This window comes from Schistocerca piceifrons, chromosome 2 (assembly GCF_021461385.2).
Source record: "Schistocerca piceifrons isolate TAMUIC-IGC-003096 chromosome 2, iqSchPice1.1, whole genome shotgun sequence".
NCBI lineage: Eukaryota > Metazoa > Arthropoda > Insecta > Orthoptera > Acrididae > Schistocerca > Schistocerca piceifrons.
Genome location: NC_060139.1, coordinates 915,096,083 through 915,110,159, shown reverse-complemented (window position 1 = coordinate 915,110,159; position 14,077 = coordinate 915,096,083). Strand labels below are relative to the sequence as shown.

At 40.9% G+C, this 14,077-nt stretch overlaps 4 non-coding genes across 4 annotated transcripts; 2 read left to right on the top strand and 2 right to left on the bottom strand.

Annotated features, from left to right (window-relative positions):
* Window positions 1-6,134: 6,134 nt before the first annotated feature.
* On the bottom strand, window positions 6,135-6,209 carry Trnar-ucu. Its single transcript has one exon. It is a non-coding gene; the product is annotated as a tRNA-Arg (tRNA).
* Window positions 6,210-6,576: 367 nt separating this feature from the next.
* On the bottom strand, window positions 6,577-6,651 carry Trnar-ucu. Its single transcript has one exon. It is a non-coding gene; the product is annotated as a tRNA-Arg (tRNA).
* Window positions 6,652-7,231: 580 nt separating this feature from the next.
* Trnat-ugu lies at window positions 7,232-7,306 on the top strand. The gene has a single exon. It is a non-coding gene; the product is annotated as a tRNA-Thr (tRNA).
* Window positions 7,307-7,674: 368 nt separating this feature from the next.
* Window positions 7,675-7,749, top strand: Trnat-ugu. The gene has a single exon. It is a non-coding gene; the product is annotated as a tRNA-Thr (tRNA).
* The last annotated feature ends 6,328 nt before the right edge of the window (window positions 7,750-14,077 follow it).

Below are 14,077 nucleotides of genomic sequence, written 5' to 3'. Positions count from 1 at the left end.
AAATTTGCTATCCACCATTGGCTACCACCTACCAACTAGTATCAACACCTCTGCTACTGTACTGACCACACCATTCCACTAACTGCCACATTCACCTGAGGACCTGCCATGTGCTGTCCATATGAGAGGTCAGTTGGTTGGTTGGTTTGTAGAATAAAGTGACTAAACTGCATGGTCATCAGTCTCTTCATATGAGAGGCTGATACAAATATGCTTTCATCAGCTAAGGCCAGCCTACATCACAGTGGGCATTGGCCTACTCTCCAGCACCATCTTCGGTCTGTACTTATGAAATAAAGTGATTATTCACTCAGTATTGTTTCCAAGACAGACCAACACTTCCACCGCACCACTGCACCTAGGGGACTCCCATTCAGGAAGATGGTGGCTGAAATTCACAATCAGCCATCCAGTTTAGGTTTCCTGTGATTTCCCTAAATTGCTCCAGACAAATGACAGGGTTGTTCCTTGAAAGGTACAGCTTATTTCCCCCCACTCCCCCCCCCCCTCCCCTCCCAAAAAAAAATTCCAAGCTCGTGTTTTGTCTCTAATGACCTCAATGTCAACAGCATGTTAAACCCTAATCTTCCTCCTCCACACCGCTGCAACTGTGCCCAGGGTTGTGAATTGCAGATTGCCTGACCTATTACAGCCAGCCTTGCCACCACCATAGCAGTCACTCATCCCAGCCATTATACTACATTTTCTGGATGTCTCTTTTATACCAATGTCACTTCAGTACGAGGCTCTATTTCCCAGTTTCTTGTTTGATACGAAATTATGAACTTACACATTAGACAGAGTTCTGTTTACTACTGAAAACATAAATCATAAGTTATAAAAATTACAGTACCTTCTGTATTGTGTACCAGTTTTTGGAGAATGGAATACAGGTGAATTCATATCTGAGAGATCTACTATGGTTGCAGAAATTACTATAGTCTCAGCTGAAAAAGAAAGTTCTTGTTGATATCTCTGTAACTGATACAACTATCACCATAATCAAAGCTGACACTCAGCACAGTGGCTGAGGGGAGTGACCATAAAGACATCTTTAATGAGGTCTGGGAGATAACAAAATTAGTACTTATAACAAATCCCACCAATGGTCTTTCCATTTGTGTACTTAATTTTCCAGTGTACATATTGAAGCACAGCTTCACCATTAGGACTCTAGTTGTTTATCAAAAGAATTTCATTGTGTTGTCAACATGCCAGAAAACATTGTGTCTGTGAGCTTTGCTTATCTCTGTTGGTTGTATTGTTAGCCACCTCAAGGGAAGACATGCTTTGTTATGCTCCACATTTTACTTTGTGAGATATACTAATGCCACACTGTGTTCATATTTGGCACACTAGTGTACAAGATATCACAAAACTAGCTAAGTGCAAAATTTGTACTATTCACACATTTGTTTACATATGTAAATGGCTTCCAGTGTATCCTTTGTGTCAGAGTAGAGGAGATGTCATTAACAGATACTACTATAGAGAAATTGTTGGCTGAAATGAAGACAAAGCTTCTTGTTATCCCCTGTAAGTTGTGTATGAAGTCAATCAGTTGGATTTTGCATAAAAACTGCTCGCAAACTAAACTTTATTATTTCAAGCAAGAAAAAGACAGTCACTTATGCAGTCAATGAATGCTAAGATACATTTATATACAACAATTCCAGTGATAAGTATCATTTTATTACTTTTTCTGCAGCTTTATATTTGTCCTCAGGAACATAAAGCCAAATTACGACAAAGGGAAAGCACTGTTTACTTACAGAACTGTTGTACCTGACATAGAAAAATGTTGCAAAATGGGAGAGAATAATTTTTGTTGTTACATCTGAAATGTTTTCTTACCACTTGCAGAAAGTAATTCATTGTTTTTGTTAGACTCTTGGCCTGGACGTAATGACACCTCTGTCTTCAGGAGGATGACACATAGACTGTTAATATGATTCAGATCCCATGCAGATCTAATAGCATGATTCAACATGTTGGTAAAAACATTTTCAAGAGTGTAAAGCATTTTTCAGAAAATTGCCAGACAGTATAATTTCTGACAGTTCTTTGTCATTTCAGATTTATCTGTGGAAAGGTATTATAAAACTTCAGTCATTTCAACATTATTAGTTTGCGCCACCACATTTTATGAATACGATCAAGTATTCTTGGTATGAAGCAAAATATGCAGAACAATGGCCATGACCATTTCTTATTCAATGCCATTTTTGTCTAAATAAAACTAGTAATGACTGTGAAGTGATTGAATGGATTAATTTTTCTTTTATCAGGTGTGCCTGCTGTAAGGATATTGTTTGTTTTCATCATCCGTAGACACTTCACATTTTTGTGATGACCAGGGGGAATAAACATGGAACTATTTCATTGTTAGCAAAATATAAATTATTCAAAAATTATCATAATAATAAACATGAAACTGTTTCATTATCAGTAAAACACACATTATTCAAAAATTATAAGAATTATGCTAGAGGAATTGTTATAAAATATTTCATGTCAACAAATTAAAGTCCTGATTGGCGGAAGTAATCTGTAATGTAACATCATACACTACCTTGATTTTCTTTCCTCTGCTAGTCACTTGTGTAACAATTACATCTGCAACACCTTAGTGTTAATATACAATGCAAGTTATTTAAAAAAAAAGAAAAGAAACATGATTTGAGACATTTTTGGTATGATGAAGTGGTTGAAATTCTCATGTATGCACTTTCAACTTTTCACTACATGATCTAATGTCCTCTTGTCATGACTCCATCCTCACCAGTTTGGTGCTAGGCAAGAACGGCTGTACAAATCACTGTTATAAGTGGTTCTTTTGTGGTGAAAATAAATAATTCAACATATTTTAAAAAATACTTGCAGTGTACCTTAAGAGCTAAAATTTTGACAGTGCATTTCTTTCAGTGTATTCTTCCTGAGTGAAAAATTTCCGGATAGGTTTTGAGATAGAGATTACTGACAAAACGCCACCTAAGAGTTAATAAGAGTGGAAAGCTAAGTGCATTGTATGTGTTGGGGAAAGGGGGGGGGGGGCAGGGAGAAATAGACTGGTCAGAAAATAATAGATATAGTAAACCAAAAGGGAATGAAATATTTTTGCATTGTAGTATCATATTGTTCATTATGGTTGGATATGTAGTTTTTGTTAAATGTTACCCTACTGTGCTACATTACAAAGGGGTGCGAAGAAACACCAAGTACACTCATGCTTGATGGGCTCATTCAACATGTTCAAGATGCTCTTGTGGCAGCCACTGAAGGATCAGCATGCAACCAGCTACAGATTGTGGAATGTGTTGGAACAAACAATATCAATTATCTGACTTCTGAGGTAATACTTAGATCATTCCAGCCATTGGGAGAACATTGTCCCCAGGACTGATTGTGGCATCACAGTTCTGAGTCTAGTGAAAGGTTCTGTGACAGGCTAAGCTGTGACCTCTTAGACTTGTGCCATAGGGTGGGATTTATAATGTCCCCTAAATGGAACATGTTTGCACTATGCATCAGAAGCTGATAACCAGACAGCTGACTTTGTATGGGATGCATGCAATGGTGTTTTAGTCTTTGTAAGTAACAATAGCTCTAAGATACCTAGAAGTGTCACTATAAGCCTACAGCTAACAGTATTAAAATTGTAGTGATTAAATGCCAAAGAGTTCACAATAAAGTGCCAGAGTTTGAAGTGACCCGATAAAGCAATTAAGATCACGTAATTCTTCATACACTAAGCTGGTTAAAACTCATAACTGATAGCAGCAATATTTTTTGGAAAAACTTAAGTGTGGTTTGAAAAGAGGAGCTGATGTTACCTGGAGGAAGTGTATTTGTTACAACAGAAAAGAAACTCAAATCCAGTGAGATAAATAATAGAGCAATTAGTCTATGAAGGAGGTGGCTTACAAAACAATCATCCTAGAACATTGCTAAATGATTTGGGACCTGCATAAAATGTTGTAGATGATATTGAATGCTTATTAAGGAGGGTAGCATGAGTGGTCATACGTTTGTTTCACCCCTAAATGAGGGTCACAGAAATGTTGAAGAAACTGAACTGGCAGCCACTTGAAGATAGATGCAAACAATCCCAGTAAAGCTACTTATGAAGGTTCAAGAATCAGCTTTAAATGATGAATCTAGAAATATTTGACAATCCCTTACAGCACACACAGAGGTATTGAAACAATAATTCTTCCAGTACTTCATATTCACTGAAGAGCCAAAGAAACTGGTATCTGCCTAATATCATGTAGGGCCCCTACAAGCATGCAGAAGTGTCACAACACAATTTGAAATGGATTAGACTAATGTCTGAAGTAGTGCTGGAGGGAACTGACACCATGAATCCCACAGGGCTGTCCATAAATCTGTAGGAGTACGAGGGGGCAGAGATCTCTTCTGAAGGGCACGTTGCAAGGCATCCCAGACATGCTCAATGATGTTCATGTCTGGGAAGTTTGGTGGCCAGCGGAAGTGTTTAAACTCAGAAGAGTGTTCCTGGAGTCACTCTAGCAATCTGGACATGTGGAGTGTCGCACTGTACTGCTGTAATTGTCCAAGACCATCGGAATGCACAGTGGACATGAATGGATGCAGGTTATCAGAGAGGATGCTTACATGTGTGTCACCTGTCAGAGTTGTATCTAGACGTATCAGAAGTCCCATATCCCTCAAACTGCACATGCCCCACACCATTACAAAGCTTCCACCAGCTTGAATAGTCCTCTGTTGACATGCAGGATCCACGTATTCATGAGGTTCTGTCCATATCCATACACATCCATCCACTCAATACAATCTGAAATGAGACTTGTCTGACCAGGCAACATGTTTCCACTCATCAACAGTCCAATATCAGTGTTAACGGGCCCAGGTGAGGCATAAAGCTTTGTGTCGTGCAGTCATCAACAATACAAGAGTGGGCCTTTGGCTCCGAAAGCCCATATTGACAAGTTCAACATTATGATACTTGTTGACAGCTCAGCATTGAAATCTGCAGTAATTTGCAAAAGGGTTGCACTTCTGTCATGTTGAATGCTTTTCTTCAGTCATCATTGGTCTTGTTCTTGCGGGATCTTTTTCCAGCCACAGTGCTGTTGGAGAGTTGATGTTTTACCAGATTCTTGATATTCACGGTACGCTTGTGAAATGGTCACATGGGAAAATCCCCATTTCATCGCTACCTCGAAGATGTTGTGTCTCATCACTCATGTGTCGACAATAACACCATGTTTAGATTAGCTTAAATCTTGATAACCTGCCATTGTAGCAACAGTAACTGATCTAACAACTGCACCAGACACTTGTGTTACATAGGCATTGCCGACTGTAGCGACATTTTCTGCCTGTTTACATATCTCCGTATTTGAATATGCAAGCTTATACCAGTTTCTTTGTTGCTTCAGTGTATGAATGGAACAGTAAGGTGCCCTGATAACTGGTACAATTCTTCCAGCACTCTATATGTAAATGGAAGAGTAAGGTGCTCAGATAACTGGGGCAATGGAAAGCAGCTGTGTGATGTTCTTCACAATGGTTTACAGAGTATGGATGTAGATGTGGGTAGGGCACCATAGTGAAGTAAGTTCTATGTGTTGAAATGATAATTAAATAGACACCCTAGCTGCAAGCAGGCGTTGATACACTTCATTGGGGACATGTTGAAAATGTGTCCCCCGACCGGGACTTGAACCCGGGATCTCCTACTTACATGGCAGACGCTCTATCCATCTGCGCCACCGCGGGCACAGAGGTTAGTTTGTCTGCAGGGACTTATCCCTTGCACGCTCCCCGTGAGACCCACATTCCCAACATGTCCACAACACTACATTTGTAGTGCGCCTAATAGATGTTTGCCCATCATACTCATTACTCGTGGCAGATTAATCTACCAAGTCCCGTACGAGTTCGGGCATAGCGTGTGCGTTTGCACAAGAAGGTCAAAGGCCGGGAACCCATATTTTTAACTATATATATGACGGTAGTATCTGTTCCCGAAAGAACAGTTACCGTGGATGACCATGCGCTTTGCTAGAAATGAAATGATAATTAAATAGACACCCTAGCTGCAAGCAGGCATTGATACACTTCATTGGGGACATGTTGAAAATGTGTGCCCCGACCGGGACTCGAACCCGGGATCTCCTGCTTAGATGGCAGACGCTCTATCCATCTGAGCCACCGTGGGCACAGAGGTTAGTGCGTCTGCAGGGACTTATCCCTTGCACGCTCCCCGTGAGACCCACATTCCCAACATGTCCACAACACTACATTTGTAGTGCGCCTGATAGATGTTTGCCCATCATACTTATTACTCGTGGCAGATTAATCTACCAAGTCCCGTACGAGTTCGGGCATAGCGTGTGCGTTTGCACAAGAAGGTCAAAGGCCGGGAACCCATATTTTTAACTATATATATGACGGTAGTATCTGTTCCCGAAAGAACAGTTACCGTGGATGACCATGTGCTTTGCTAGAAATGAAATGATAATTAAATAGACACCCTAGCTGCAAGCAGGCATTGATACACTTCATTGGGGACATGTTGAAAATGTGTGCCCCGACCGGGACTCGAACCCGGGATCTCCTGCTTAGATGGCAGACGCTCTATCCATCTGAGCCACCGTGGGCACAGAGGTTAGTGCGTCTGCAGGGACTTATCCCTTGCACGCTCCCCGTGAGACCCACATTCCCAACATGTCCACAACACTACATTTGTAGTGCGCCTAATAGATGTTTGCCCATCATACTCATTACTCGTGGCAGATTAATCTACCAAGTCCTGTACGAGTTCGGGCATAGCGTGTGCGTTTGCACAAGGTCAAAGGCCGGGAACCCATATTTTTAACTATATATATGACGGTAGTATCTGTTCCCGAAAGAACAGTTACCGTGGATGACCATGCAGCTTTGCTAGAAATGAAATGATAATTAAATAGACACCCTAGCTGCAAGCAGGCGTTGATACACTTCATTGGGGGCATGTTGAAAATGTGTGCCCCGATCGGGACTCGAACCCGAGATCTCCTGCTTACACACGCTATGCCCGAACTCATAGGGGACTTGGTAGATTAATCTGCCACGAGTAATGAGTATGATGGGCAAACATCTATTAGGCGCACTACAAATGTAGTGTTGTGGACATGTTGGGAATGTGGGTCTCACGGGGAGCGTGCAAGGGATAAGTCCCTGCAGACGCACTAACCTCTGTGCCTGCGGTGGCTCAGATGGATAGAGCGTCTGCCCTGTAAGCAGGAGATCCCGGGTTCGAATCCCGGTCGGGGCACACATTTTCAACATGTCCCCAATGAAGTGTATCAACGCCTGCTTGCAGCTAGGGTGTCTATTTAATTATCATTTCATTTCTAGCAAAGCTGCATGGTCATCCACGGTAACTGTTCTTTCGGGAACAGATACTACCGTCATATATATAGTTAAAAATATGGGTTCCCAGCCTTTGACCTTCTTGTGCGAACGCACACGCTATGCCTGAACTCGTACGGGACTTGGTAGATTAATCTGCCACGAGTAATGAGTATGATGGGCAAACATCTATTAGGCGCACTACAAATGTAGTGTTGTGGACATGTTGGGAATGTGGGTCTCACGGGGAGCGTGCAAGGGATAAGTCCCTGCAGACGCACTAACCTCTGTGCCCACGGTGGCTCAGATGGATAGAGCATCTGCCATGTAAGCAGGAGATCCCGGGTTCGAGTCCCGGTCGGGGCACACATTTTCAACATGTCCCCAATGAAGTGTATCAACGCCTGCTTGCAGCTAGGGTGTCTATTTAATTATCATTTCATTTCTAGCAAAGCTGCATGGTCATCCACGGTAACTGTTCTTTCGGGAACAGATACTACCATCATATATATTATTCTATGTGTTGCTTACAATACTATGTGAACATATATTATTCAACAAAGCAAACTGTAGACCCAGCCATAGTGAGATCTGACTCAGAGATGTGCATAGGTGTATCATTTTCCACATTGTCAATGAAACATTGCCTACATGCGCTTTGCTTCTCCTTGGGGTAGATACTCAAATGAGTGAAAACAGATGATGTGGTTGCCAAACAAGCATATTACATTAAATATTGGCAAAAAATTTAACAACAGAATGAGACAACCTGTGGATTCATACACATTCTACCATGATTAACATGCTGAGTACTGCATGCTTAGTGATGGATATTTCACTACCAGGCAAGCAGACACACATCATCAGGCAAGAGTGAGACTTTCCCATAGCCGTGGGCTATCACACAGTGTCAGGAGCAAGGTTCTGCTGTGGCTGGTGGTGGCCTTGTGATAGCTGACTTGTTACAAGTAAACAAACTGACATTTTGCAAGTAGTATTGTCCAAAAAATGCTGGAAAACATTTAACTGTTGTATGTACATACTGTGATATGGGGTTCATTCTGAGCTCACTTCTGATACATGATTCAAAAAGTATAACGTAACTCTCATCCAGAAACAGAAAGCAAAAATTTTATAAAATTCATAGAGATCCCACTTTTTCTAAGACTGTTTTTTAGGAGTATAGTAATTTTGGTAATGCTCTATGCCACAACAAACAGGAGTACAAATAACCTTTCTCCAGTTCACTAAAAAGTCAAGTACAGTGGTGGCTGGCCAGTAATTATGCACTTTATGAACAAGTTGTAAGGGCGATGAAACTTTTGGAATTAGTTAAAGCTCTGATCTTCCCTTGTTTATTCTGTTAACATTTTACAATTAACTTATTTGTTCCCTTCCAACTGCCACCACATCATGCAGATCCAAATCCCATAAGACTTACATGCAATATTGCTAGAAATAAGGCCCACCACCATAATATGCCAAACATCATGTTCTTGGAGCTAAGAGAGAAGAAAAAAGGAAAAAGAAGAAAAAAGGAAAAAGAAGAAAAAATATACTAAAACAACTCTTGACGCTGGTGATTTCACTCATACAAAATTCAAATAGTTGAAAAATGCAGAATATGATTTAAAAAAAGCATATGATGACTGCTGAGAAAAAAATTCTTCAGTTGATGACAAAAGTGATGTTATAACATCAGTCATCATGAATTTGAGTGAACAGTCATCATCATCAGATGATGAATTGACAGACACCATTGAGTAAACATAGAACAGTCACTGTGGAAGGTATTTCTCTGTATATTACCAGCAAAGACTTGCAAGAAGATAATTATACTGTATGTCCTGTTTCTCTTCTTTCTGCAGTGAATCAACAAGCTCCTGTAGAAATACGAGGTGCATTCAAGTTCTAAGGCCTTCGATTTTTTTTCTAATTAACTACTCACCCAAAATCGATGAATCTGGCATTACTTCTCGACGTAATCGCCCTGCAGACGTACACATTTTTCACAACGCTGACGCCATGATTCCATGGCAGCAGCGAAGGCTTCTTTAGGAGTCTGCTTTGACCACTGGAAAATCGCTGAGATAATAGCAGCATGGCTGGTGAATGTGCGGCCACGGAGAGTGTCTTTCATTGTTGGAAAAAGCCAAAAGTCACTAGGAGCCAGGTCAGGTGAGTAGGGAGCATGAGGAATCACTTCAAAGTTGTTATCACAAAGAAACTGTTGTGTAACGTTAGCTCGATGTGCGGGTGCATTGTCTTGGTGAAACAGCACATGCGCAGCCCTTCCCGGACGTTTTTGTTGCAGTGCAGGAAGGAATTTGTTCTTCAAACCATTTTCGTAGGATGCATCTGTTACCGTAGTGCCCTTTGGAATGCAATGGGTAAGGATTACACCCTCGCTGTCCCAGACCATGGACACCATCATTTTTTCAGTATTGGCGGTTACCCGAAATTTTTTGGTGGCGGTGAATCTGTGTGCTTCCATTGAGCTGACTGGCGCTTTGTTTCTGGATTGAAAAATGGCATCCACGTCTCATCCACTGTCACAACCGACGAAAAGAAAGTCCCATTCATGCTGTCGTTGCGCGTCAACATTGCTTGGCAACATGCCACATGGGCAGCCATGTGGTCATCTGTCAGCATTCGTGGCACCCACCTGGATGACACTTTTCGCATTTTCAGGTCGTCATGCAGGATTGTGTGCACAGAACCCACAGAAATGCCAACTCTGGAGGCGATCTGTTCAACAGTCGTTCGGCGATCCCCCAAAACACTTTCTCGATCATGTCGTGTGCGAGCCCGAGGTTGTTTCGGTTTGTTGTCACACAATGTTCTGCCTTCATTAAACTGTCGCACCCACGAACGCGCTTTCAACACATCCATAACTCCATCACCACATGTCTCCTTCAACTGTTGATGAATTTCAATTGGTTTCACACCATGCAAATTCAGAAAACAAATGATTGCACACTGTTCAAGTAAGGAAAACGTCACCATTTTAAGTATTTAAAACAGTTCTCATTCTCGCCACTGGCGGTAAAATTCCATCTGCCATACGGTGCTGCCATCTCTGGGACGTATTGGCAATGAAAGCGGCCTCATTTTAAAACAATGCACATGTTACTATCTCTTTCCAGTCCGGAGAAAAAAAATCGGAGGCCTTAGAACTTGAATGCACCTCATAACTTACGGGTTTGCTGCTGGGTAACGTTGTTGACCACTGCTGATATTTCGACAGGAGCACACCCTGCCATTCTCAAGGCACAACTGCAAGGAGGAAGCAATGTGCAAGGGAATTTAATACCTCGGTTCACAGAGGAGAAACAAGGAAGATACCACACACTGAACAAGTAACTGCAGAGTCAACACACAACAGAGGAACAGAAGTAGTACTACCTCACCTGTTGATTAATAGTCACTATCGATATTTATGATGTTGATTACCTTTGGTTGTGTGTTGACTCTGAGGTTACTAGTTCTGTGTGTGGTATCTTCCTTGTTTCTCCTCTGTGAGCCGAGGTATTAAATTCCCTTGCATATTACTTCCTCCTTGCAGTTGTGCCTTGAGAATGGCAGGTTGTGCTCCTGTCGAAATATTAGTGCTGGTCGACAATGTTACCCAGCAGCAAACCCGTAACTTATCTGAACATTCAATTCACCAGGAAAAGTTAAGGTCTAACAAGCTTCTGTAGCTCTGGCATGAGCCAGGCCAACATTACCGTATTTACTCGAGTCTATGCTGCACTCGAATCTAAGCCGCACCTGAAAAATGAGACTCGAAATCAAGGAAAAAAAATTTCCCGAATCTAAGCTGCACCTGAAATTTGAGACTCTAAATTCAAGGGGAGAGAAAAGTTTTAGGCCGCATCTCCAAATCGAAACAAAGTTGGTCCACTGTAATATGAGACACAATTTAGGTCAAATGAATGGTTCGAGTTGTAAGCTTAGCAGTTAAGCTTTACCAGGTAGCATTGCTATGCGTCAGGCGCTCCATCCTTATTTATACAGGTACCCTTCCTTTTTCACGTGCTTCGTCTGGTTTGAATTGATTGCTTATTTTTCTTTGATCTGATAAGCGCAGTTTTCTTTGTTATAGGTGTTTACGTCACTCTACGCTGAAAATGCATTACTGTACTGTGTCATGCATTGTTTGTCATACTCTGATACTGTGTACTTATGGCCTGTCGCCGATCGCGGCGTAGCTTGCTTTTGTGCGCGCTACCGCCGCTTACAAATAAAAGATAGAGAGAGGAATCGTCTCATTAGCAAAACAATGGCAAGAGACTGCTACTTGTTACTTACAGTGCTGCTTTCTTTGATAATGATCAACAAGAACCAAATAATGGACTGCGTATGATAGATGATGTTCTGAATGAGAGTTTAGCGAAAATTTTTCTCCGTTTGAAAATCTTTGCAGGCACCTCTTTAGTACATTACATTCTGCACAGAAATTAGAGTCATCTTAGATTTAAAAATCTAGTCAATTGCCTCGCTTCATTTCTGACTGTATCACTGTTTAGCATAAGAATAATATGAATATAAACATGACATGATATGTATATTCTTCCGCGTTTGCTGTTGTCTCACTCTAGTTTTGTGGTTTATTACGCAGACAGGATTTAAATGAGATAGCAGCAAACACGAAACAATACATGGCAAAATGTTTATATTCGTATTATTCTTATGGTGACGAGAATACTGCATGTGATTCACAATTTATAAAAGTTCCTATTAGCAACCATCCCTCACAGATAGGAAAAAATTCAGAACGTAGAGTTGGCCATATTGACAAACATCCTAAACATTCTTGCCAGTCTGGTTTTCGTAGTACATTGAAATGCTGCTACATTCGAAGATGAACAATACGGAATTTGTATTTACTTCGATGGATAATGTATGAAAATCCAGTGGTCGAAACTCGGCGCGGAGAAAAAAAACTTGTCTTCCACCCTTTTTTTTTATTATTATTTTTTTATTTTTATTTTTTTTATTTACTGACGTAGAGGTTTTGGCGCCAGTATTTATCTTTGTGACTACAAAGCATGCCTGTGTAGCACTACATATATTCGACGGCAGAACTAAGTTGTGGTGGCACCCACCGACATTTTTAAGAACTTCCGCTTGCTTTGCCCTCGATTCTAAGCCGCAGACGGTTTTTTGGATTACAAAAACTGGAAAAAAAGTGCGGGTTAGATTCAAGAAAATACGGTATATAGGGCGTTGGTTTGCAGATGTGTAGGCTGTGACAACACTTCACTTGTAAGAATACTGGAGTGCATTCTCTTACTATCTCTCCACCATGCTTCTCATACATGAACAAGATGGTGCTGCCACCATGGCCAAGTCTTCAGCTCACTTTTCAGGGTAGCATATATTCATATACTAGTGTACACAGCATGTGGAAGTTGCAATATTCAGACTTTTGTGGACATTTGTTGATGCATTGCCTATTGGCTTACTTATCTGTATCTTCACCCAACATTTATTTAATGAGTTTTTCTGATTTTTATCAGCACAGTTGGTTGCCTTTATCAAAATTCAGCCTGTAGTCCACCACCAGCATTGGAAGATGGGTATTTTACAATAACACTAGCAAAATGTCAGAAAAATCAATAAGAAAATGCCAACTAAAGATCATGAGATGGAATCCAGCAGTCAGTAGATCATGTAGAAGTTACTTCATGCAATATCATATGTAACAGAAATCATTAAAATTAGTAGATGTATGCTGTATCCTGTTACTAGTGCATGTGAGTGTGTGTGTGCTGAGTGTGGTGTCATTGTGCATGTGTGTTTGAATTGGCTGCCAACTGTATCAGTGCAGGCCGACTGCTGAAGGTCACCAGTGGGAGATGTGCATGTGCCGTGCTCTCTGACACTCCGTCTGCTGGAGATTTGCACATATATACACATGGAGCAGCGCTGACTGACACTCTCTGTGGTCATCCAGTTGTACTGTTCATAGCAGTTGTTCTGTATCTCATTATGTGTGGATTCCCAAGAGGCTTAATTTTGTTATTCTTCAGAGGTTTATAAATAAAGCTATATTTCTGTTACTTGGATCAGCTTTGTGCATTACTTGGTTACTACAATACGCATTTCTAGCATTCTGACCTCACAGTGAAGGTCCTTAGCTAACCAGCTGAAGCCCTTATGATGAAATCGTGCTTCAAAATATTGCACAACATCGTCATATGGGCTTCAGTTGGTTATGAATATGTACATCAGTGAAAATGGCTTTATTAGGTTTTGCATTTATTTTGCTGTCTCTGTTTTGCCAAGAATAGCCACTATGGCTACCATGAAAAGACTTGTGGTATCTTAAACTTGCAAAATTAATCTTTTGCTCTCCAAAAGAAGCATTGGATTATATAATATTAACCAAACTGTAAGGGAACGTGTGACAGGAAATCAAAGGTCTTTAAAACCTCGTACACAAAACTTCAAAGTTATTGGGTACCACAAATGTAGATTGTATTGTATGGTGAGAGGGAGAGTTAGGGTGTGGAGAGCTGGCTGTTGGAGTGGGTAGATGCACTAACTTAAAGCAAGATGAAGGCACATACACTTACTGTTACCACACAAAATAACAGCTAATGAGTCTCCTGTGATCCTGGAACACCACTAAATAAGCTTCTGACCTCTAATCTGAAGCTTTAGAGGAATATTTAATGTGACTATGGTG